A 9850-nucleotide genomic window follows, 5' to 3' on the forward strand; every position below is an offset into this window, starting at 1 on the left:
GCTGTGCCCATGACGAGACTATCTCGTCATGGACCCCGCCCGCTAATGAAAGGCCCGGCACAGGAGGGGGAAAGGGCGGGGCACTCAAGGGGTTAATATTCTGAATTGTGCCACATATCATGCAAAGGGCTCAGGTGTGAGAAAAGGAGGGTAGGATGTTACCCTTTAATTAATTTCCTTACGTTCTTAACATGCACATTTACATGCAACCTAACAACAGGGATAAAAGCTATGTATGTTTATTTATATATGTATTTCTGCTATACTGCTGGCCATAAACGTGCCACAGTTATCTGTGTAAATTCCACATGCAGTATATTTTTATTAGAAATAATCCCTTGTTCCTTTTTGTTCACCAATTTCATTTTCTGTTTTTAATTGTATTACTCTGGTGAATTTACCGTCTTACTTTTTATGGTGCGACAGGCAACATGTTTCTTGTATGAAGCACCAATTTATAATTCATAAATAACCTACACCTTTTTCTGAGTCCGGTTTTATTAATAAGGACCTGATTTCAAAGAATACCTAAAAGTGGACTCTAAGTACACCTCAAAACTGCTCATGAAAATCCTCCTTAATTGCTACTCATTCCTCATCCTGCACAGATGGGGAGATGAATGCACTTACATTTACCCGCTTGACTTCTGGGGTACCAACGCATGCCAATGACGAATATTTTATCCAATGTTTGCCCTGGTTCTGGGTAAACATTAGAGGGACGCTTTCTTCTGTGGCTTATGTCATTGAAATATCATAAAGGAGATCTGGGGACACTTTAAAGTATATATAGATGAATAGCGCAGCCACAGACAGAATTTACTTAGCACATGATAAACTAGAGACCTATCCAGTTCAAATTTATGACAGATATGATTCTGGTGTGTACCTCATCCAGTGCTGCTTCAGCAGTTATTTTTTACCTGAACGCTTTTTTCTCAGGCAGCTATGGTCATCATCTTAGTTCTCAGAACCTTATCCTGTTTTGGGGGTCTGTGTTCTGTCCTTTTCTTCCCTTGTGCTTTTAAATTCCTTCTCATATGTGTATCCTGATGTCTATTAGTTTTAAAACCAGTCTCTTATACAGACGACTACTTCTTGACTGGTAGGCGGGCCTGGAAGAATCACCCAATTCCATTCAAATATAAAGTAGAGGTATATTGTCTTTCAGTGTGAAACTGTGTTGACTCCCCTCTCCCACCATTCCATCACATATGTCACAAACCTATTTCCAAACGGTCCCATCAATAGATAAATGGGTCTATCTGGTGATACCCTACGTTGTTAATGTTTCGACCCCTTTCCCTCCACTCTACGAAATTTTCAAGTTATTCTGTGTCTCTACCACTTAAAAGATCAGGATTTTTTATTGCAATCTTGTCTGTCGAGCATTATTGCTTACTTTGCTTGGGACACATAAGTATTGAGCTAAAAGATTCCCCAGTAAATAACCTAAAATGTCTCGGATAGCATTCAACAGGATAGTGCTTAAATTGTTTAAAAAAATAATAATAATAATACTAAAATAAGTCCTGTGTTCCTAAGTTTTACTCAGGAGCCTGCTGCCAAATGCTGGTGTTGCCATACATTAAGTCTGCCCAGTCTTGCTTGTACCTCATGCCTCTTTGTACCGCCACTCTACAATTTAAGCTTTCTTACCTGACTTTCAGAAAGTTGTTTTTTTCTGCACTTTTTACTCTCTTTATATGTTTACCTACCTTTCTCTTCATGTTTGATTCTCCCATTTCTGCCTATATTTCATTTGCTGTGGGTGAAATTCTGATGAAAAAGGATTCTTTGGCTCCAAAAATGAATGTCGGTGCCCATCACCATACCCAGATGCAGAAGTTAAAATCTGGATAGTCTCCTGTAACAGTTTTTGCTTTGAGTTTGAGTAGGTCTCTGAAAATGCATTTTCAAAGTTCCCAGTTCTCAGATCTGCACAGAACTTTAAGAAACGTTTTTCTATAAAATTCTTAATGGAGGCATATTTTTCACCAGACCTTATATCACACCATTTTCATTTCTGAGTTACGCCAAATTTAGCATCTTAATGTGTCTGGCATTACCATGTGATGTAGGACTTCTGAAAACCACAAACAGAGTTACTGGAAAGCATCATATACTATATACCATGACAGTGATTATAAAGGAGCCAGAAGTTCACTTTCTTTATCTTTCGATCTGTCTCTTTCGCCCTGTTATTTTCTTTAGTCAACTGGTGAGATTACCAGAAAATGGTACTTTACCTCTGGCCTCCACAACATGCCACTACGCTGGCATCCTCCCAGTGAAATAAAATTAATTTAGGTGGTTTTACCTTACGATATTATCCTGCTCAAACTGCACTCTTGTGCAGTAAACTAGTTTTTAGGAAAAATGAGGAGTAAAAAAGAAAATATAGCTTAACCATGCCAGTAGTAATAGCCTAAATATTTAAAGTCTAATGTGGTATTATTTCTATCTAATTAATTTTTTTTTTATCTTATTTTGTCCTAATTTAATTTATAACACACTTTTTAAATAGGAATTCAACGGTAAATTAAATTAATAACTCAACCGGCCAGAATGCTATAAACAATTAAGAACATACTATATGGAATTCTTTTTTTCCTCCTCCTCCTCCTTTAAATCCAGAGCTGCAGGGACAGGAAGCAGAATAGGTGAGGCAAGACACAAAACATAGAATGGTCAAATGAAGATAAAGGGGAGGATGGGGATGAAGAACACTAAAAAGGGAAGGTGGGAGGAGGCGAGTGTATAGGGCTCATGCATTTAGGAAGTGGAAAGACTAGCAAAAGAATAAGCGCAAAAAGTAAAGGCAGGCAAAGTATGCAGTACTTACTTTGAGCAGTGGTTGCATGCGGGGCCAACCAGCACTCATTTTAGGGGATCATCAAATATGTTTTCTATCCAGAGCAAGAAAAACATACCTGCAAGAGTGAAATAAAGAGGCAGGGAGTGTCTGGAGGTGAATGGAAGAGGCAAGAGGTGGAATTAAGACAACACAGCCTTGGTATTTGGCACCCTGAACTTCAATAGTGCCGGACGCAGGGTTCTGAGCAAATATGTCTGAATCCTGCTCGTATTCTTTTACAGTTTAAGTACTGAAGGTACAGTGTTGTGTGCTCGAGGAGGGAAATACATTAAAACATTTACTTAGAAAATGTTATAAAGGGTATTGGCCAGGGTAGGAGGTTTGAAGAGTTTCTCATCTGGGGTGAAAACCACAAAGGGGAGAGAGAACTGACAATGACATGACTTTCGGTATGAGTTCCATTTGTCAGCTTTAAATAGGAGAATGTCATCCTCAATGAACATTTTAAGAACAGGATGAGCCAGCTTAGGTTTTATGATGTAGTTGTTTTTTTGTCAACACAAATACCCCCTTACTCTTCTCCAAGGTAATGAAGGAAGGATTTGAATAATTCCAATTTACTAAACCACATACATGCAGACCACGAAGAGAGTCTCAAATGAAAATCAAATCATTAAGGGCCCATTCTCAGCTTGTATGAACACTTCTGGCTCCCAGAAAAAATCTGTCTTATGCCATTGTGTGGCCATTGATCCAGTTGGCAAAAAAGGTCCGACCTTTAATGATTTTATTGAAATTGCCATATTAAAGAGATTAAAGCTTTTTCCACTGTGATCATTTGCCCAAACTACATGCAAAAAAGAGAAATATGTGCAGGTTAACCAATGCAAGTGCCTTTATCCTTGTTTCTTTCAAGCAAGTCTTTAAAGTCCATTTCCTACTTGAACATTGAGATATCCGTTATCTCTCAATTACATTTATAGTCTTCTTTTACAACCTGTTCTTCTACTTCTTTGAAGCTTCAGACTTCTCTTCCTGTTATGCTTAGTTTCTGTCATGCTAATCATCAAAACTACTGTCATTATCCACGTCTCTCTTTTACTGATCTGGCTGCATCTTCTGCAGACCTATCAAATGGCAAACTCCATTACAGTTTCATTTTATAGGGTTCCTCCCCACATCAGATTCTTGACACATGGTCTTACGTTTTCCTTATATCCTGGTTGGTCTGTCGGAGTTACTTCCTTGTGTCAATCGAGCCTTATCAAAATGATCCCCTACAGAAATGTTAATCTGCTTGCTTCCAAATGTTCTAGCACATAATCTAATTTATTATGAGACGTACATATTTCATTGTGGATATTGTCTTCAATACGAGAAAAAAATGTCCACTAGACAAAACCTATGGACATGCCATCTAGGAAAATTATCCACTAAATCAAAAACTATTCATTCTGAAAAAAAACAGTGGCGAGGATTGTAATGTCAGCATATGACATCACAACCTAATGGTACCTGAAAACAGGAATCAACTGAAACATTTTTCTTTGTACACTTGAAAAGACCTTTCCTAGTAGAGCCTTTGAATTCACCCCACTGCACCTAGACTACCCTTTTAAAATACCACTTCACATGCTCATGTGACCCCTAGAAGGCATACAGCATGTTACAAGCTTTTAATATTATACCTTAATGTGTTCTTTAGTGAATTTAACTGTCCAATTAATGTCGTCATTACTGTATTTATATTTGATTTTTTTCTTCTGATGCAGATTGTTGCCATGTTTGAGGGTTTTTTCTTATAAACCTTCCCAATGTATTATTGTATGTATACCTACATACACACATATATGTATGTATTGTTCAAATGTGACTTACTTTTGAAATGTATGACTAATATAACTTTTGAATTCACAACAACTAGTTTGTGTTTGAGAACCCCTTGCTTTGCATTTTCCGAATGTATCAGGTTTTTTTAGTTAATGTTTTCTTACAAATGCCTCTTTTTATCGAATGTGTATAAAGCTGATATGTTACAGTAATTTGAAATAAAAAGTAAAATCAAATAAATGTCTGCCAAATTGCCACAGGATTTGTATGAACAACATTGTTTTCAAAAGAAGATTTTTTTTAAAATAATGTTTATTAAACCTATTCGCATTGCTTAGTATAGTTTTGATCCATTGCAGCGATTGCTGATGACATTTAGAGACATAATTAGTGAAAAAGAAACACAGATAATGAGTTAAATTGACATTTCCCATTGAATAAACATCAGGTTATCTTGCATATAACATACAAATTTGTTGCAGTCCTAGGTGCAGTATAAGTGAGTAATTATGCATCAGTACTTAAAGAAGATTGCATGGGGTGATGTATAAAAGGGAAAAGTGAACAAATAACTGAACAGGCTCAAATGCGGGGCAGTGCCTGATACTACTCAGGATAATAGTGGGTAGGGTTTGTAAATATACTTACGTTGGATTAGATGGTGCGTGGAGGTCGACAGAGCTTGTAGCACATGGTGAGACAGGTAAGTTGTGTATCGGAAACTAATCAGCTGGAGTTGTAAAGAGGTTAAAATTACAAAAATTGTTTCGTAATAAAACTGCTGTGTTGGCTTTGAAATGTGATGGGATCAGAGTTTTAGATAGTTACTGATATATCAAGTTACTTTAAATATATCTTCACCGTGGTTTTGAGGCAAATTCTCAGTGTAAAAGGCCTTTTATAACATTATGAAGGCCTTAGAGTTCTCTTTGATGGACAGGCTGAAATGTAATTGCCTCCACTAAACAACCAACCAACATTTACATTTTGTTTTAAGTCGCATTGCCTTTCATAATTCAAAAACGATTTGTTTAGATGACTATTTCCTGTAGTTGATGGGACAGTGCTTTATAAGCTTTGGAACAAGCTCCCATCCTCCCTACAATCTTCAACAGATCTAATACACTTCAGAAAAGCCCTAAAAACATGGCTTTTCCCTATGTAACCCCAGAACTTATAGCTTCCCACCCTCGATAGCAGCAGGCACTTTGTCTACATGTAGGCCCTCAGTGCCAGGATACCTGTAAGGTGATAGTGCACTTTATAAGTGTTTTAAATAAATAAATCAATCATATTGCTGACTTTTCATTAATGCCCACGTGTAGTTACGAGAACTATTTGGCGGTAGCCAACGTTTTCAACATGTATCGTCATAATATTTAATTTATTACTGAGTAACTGTGCCAGTGTCACAGAAGTAAATAAAATAGTTCACTAACTGAATGGACATTCAAGGCAAGGATGCAAAAGTGATTCTACAAAACATGTAAAAGTTCATTTGTCTTTTGGGAGATGTTTGAATGTATGTGTTACAATCACAAAGTAATTCACAACAGAGAAAGGTTTGTCTGAGACAGAACTCAATTCTAGAAACGTATATATTTAAAACACATTTATCAAATTGTAAAAGTGTGCACCCCAATTGTCCTGATACATATGACGATTTGTGAGTGGAGAGAACTCACACTGAGGGGCATTTTTACAACTAAAGTGGCGGAGTACGGTGTTAAGCCAAGAAGGCTAACAACGCGCTCCGTCACTTTAGAAACGCAGGGCTGCACCGTATTTACAACAATATGTGCAGGCCTGCATTTCTCTATGCGCTGGTGCTAACTTTAGCTGCCTGGCACCAACGCATGCACCCTTGCACCATAGCGCAAGGGTGCCTGTGTTGTGGGAAATGATTGTTTATGTGCAGGAAGGTGTCCCTTCCTGCACATCAACAATCATAAATGGCGATTTGTAACTTCTATGTGTGCTGCTTGTGTAGCACAAATAGAATTTGCAACTTGTCATTTTTAAAATGATTGTTTACGTGCAGGAAGGTGTCCCTTCAATCATATATTGCGTTTTGCTGTTTCTATGTGTGCCACACAATGCAGCACACATAGAAACAGTAAAAACAAGGAGAAATAAAGCATTTCTCCTGTTTAAGACCAGGGTCACCCTGGTCTTAATTTCTAGGGCTGTCCCATATTTACGCCACCCATTTCAATATGGGACTTTGTCAAAATCAATGGGTGTTGCAGCAGAACGCCCACCACAACACCCATTGCCCACCTCTTTCATGCTAAGTATAGCATGAAAGGATGCCTTCTTCACTAAGGCAGTGTAAAGCCACGTTAAGTGGCTTAATGCAGTCTTGTGAAAAAATCGAAGCCCCTATCGGCACAGGAACATAGGAAAAAGTGGCGTTCCTGTGGTGATAGGGGCTTGTAAATATGCCCCTAACTCTCTACATTTAGTGTATTGAACTAAATATAACAGTATTCTAGTTTTAAAACCACAGTAGTGCCGGCTCATTATTTTTCCACATAGGGTAAGACCACCATTTCGACAGTAACAACAATGTTGACAGTGGACCCGAGGACACAGCATAGGACATGCTGGTAAAATCATGACATAACATATAGGTAGAAGCACTGATTTTAGACTGTTGGGAGTAACCTCTCTTTGTATGAAAAACTAGTCACAAAACACTCTAGACACCGAGATCTCTCTCTGGATTTCATTCATAAGATAATATCGGATCCTTAACGGCTAGTAGAAAAGCACGCTCCTTACAGCTTTCCTCAGGGCAAGAGTGTGACTTATTTTATTGAATCTCACTGGATTTAAGTCTCTGTTGTGGCTATAGGCATACAATAGTTGCATCTGCAAGTAGTTTGGCCTTAATGACAAGGTTTTCTGACAATTGACGGGAACTTGCACTGGAAGCAGAACCAAACAGGGAATCCGCGGATGTTGAAAAGTATGGATGTGATTTGCACTGCAGCATAGCAGGCTCAAGCTTAGGTGGTGGAGGTAGAGGTGGAGGTGGAGGTGGATGTTTATTTTATTTATTTATTTTCTAAACTTTTAGAGCGCGAACAAATACCACGAATGGTGTCTCGGCGCTGGGCAGACAGAGAGGCACTTCCTGTGCATTATTGAGTGAATAACCAAGTCTTCACTTGCTTTCTGAAGAGCAGCAGTGAAGAGCTGTTTTTTATGTGATGGGGCAAGGAGTTCCAGAGCCTCAAGGCAGCTACCAAGAAACGTCTGTCTCCCCAAGTGACTGTTCTCACTCGTTGAATGCATAGGGATGCGGATGAGGCAGATCTTAACGCTCTCTTGGGAACATACAGCTGCAGTGATTCCCTAAAAAAGTCGGATCCTTGGCTATTCAGTGCCTTGTATATAATACACAAAGCCTTGAATTTTGTTCTTTTTTTTACTGGGAGCCAGTGCAGTTGGTAGACGACGGATAAAATAGGCGCGAACTTGGGAGTTTTGGTCAAGATTCGTGCAGCGGCGTTCTGCACCATTTGTAACTTTTTGAAGACCTGCTCCTGAGCATTCAGCAGAAGCCCATTACAGTAGTCCACCTTGGATAGCACCAAGGAGGACATCAGGGTTTTCCCTGCAGACAGGGGAAGGTAAGGTAGTAACTTTTTCACTTTCCGTAGCGTAAAAAAGGAAGAGGAGACTACTGCATTGGCATGATTAGTGAAACTTAGTTTGTTGTCAAACAACACTCCTAGGTTTCTGACCTTTGAGACTGGGATGGGTGGGTTGCCCATTTCCGGTGGCCACCAGATCGGAGACCAAGATGGTTTTAGGTCTCCAAACACCATTACCTCGGTCTTATCGGTGTTCAGCTTTAGACAATTACTGTCCATCCAATGACTGATGGCTCTCATGCCCGTCTGAAAGTTGGCTGCCACTTCGGTCCCGTTTTTATGCACTGCCAACACCAACTGGGTATCGTCGGCGTACGAAGTCACTCCCATTCCGTGGGTTTTAATGACCCTCGCCAAGTCCGACACATAGATGTTAAAAAGTGTCGGACTCAGCGAGGATCCCTGGGGGTCTCCGCAAGGCAGCACAAACGTTGGTGAATAGAAATTCCCCATCTTTACTGACTGTTCTCTGTTAGCCAGGAAAGAAGCCAGAAGCTCCGCAGCCTTGCCCTTTATGCCCATGGCTGTGACACGGTCGATCAAGATGTTGTGATCGACCGTGTCAAAGGCTGCCGAGAGATCAAGCAAGATCAGAACAGCCGAGCCACCCTGGTCCATGATCTGTCTGATCTCTTCAGAAGCCTTGATGAGCGCCGTCTCCGTTCCATGTCCTTTCCTGAACCCAAACTGGGTGTTATTTAACAGGTTGTTATGATCAATATAGCTAGCCAACTGTTTGTTTATAACTTTTTCAAGTATTTTTGATGGATAAGGAAGGGCTGCTATAGGGCGATAACTTTTTAATTCCAAGGTGTTAAGGGTAGGTTTCTTTAGAAGTGGCTTTATTATAGCAGTTTTCCAACTTTGAGGATAGTTTCCTGATTCACAGATGGTACTGCAGATGTTCTCCAGGATTGGTGCTACCACATCAGATGTTAATTTGATGATGGTTGGTGGGCAAGGATCCAGAGGGGAACCTGACATGGCGGCGGCGTCGGCGGTTCTTTGCACATATATGTATTTCCTTTAAAAAATTTAGAGGGATGTTAAACTTTGTACTGTAAAAATACTGAAATTCACCAGTTAAGGTTAGCAACACAACCATAATGTGTTCACCCCACTGTTTATGACAGCACATACCCTGTCCCTAGAAATCTGATTGCAGAGCAGGGAGGATGGGTGGGTCGGTAAGGAATCTCTACCAGATAAGGAGTTACTGAAAGTAAGTAACTTGTTCATCTGATGGAGACTTCTGTTGTGTTTCGATTTAGATGTCCGTACATAGGTTTTCCTAAATCATGTCCTTATATGGGCACAATTCGCATTGCCCTTATTTAGGCATAGAATCCCAGTCCTTATTTAGGCATTAACCATGCTATCCAAATACAGGCATGGTCACCTACATCCGTCCATCCCAACGTCACAACGAGTTCTTAGAAAACCAGACCCTTAAGCCTTTGGGACTTTCCCTAGCTAGGATTATTGATTTCTCCAAGAACTCATCTATTATGCATTAACTACTATTCATGACGTCTTCCTC

The 9850-nt window shown here is 39.6% G+C and overlaps 1 protein-coding gene across 1 annotated transcript in view; it reads left to right on the top strand.

Annotated features, from left to right (window-relative positions):
• The window catches only part of CALCRL (calcitonin receptor like receptor), a 321773-nt gene extending 316885 nt beyond the window's left edge, over positions 1-4888 (top strand). The window contains exon 14 of the mRNA XM_085648706.1: positions 90-4888. The gene's annotated coding sequence lies outside the window, so the exon portion shown is untranslated. The remainder of the gene's footprint in view (positions 1-89) is intronic.
• The last annotated feature ends 4962 nt before the right edge of the window (positions 4889-9850 follow it).

This window comes from Triturus cristatus, chromosome 3_2 (genome assembly GCF_964204655.1).
Source record: "Triturus cristatus chromosome 3_2, aTriCri1.1, whole genome shotgun sequence".
In the NCBI taxonomy this organism is placed as follows: domain Eukaryota; kingdom Metazoa; phylum Chordata; class Amphibia; order Caudata; family Salamandridae; genus Triturus; species Triturus cristatus.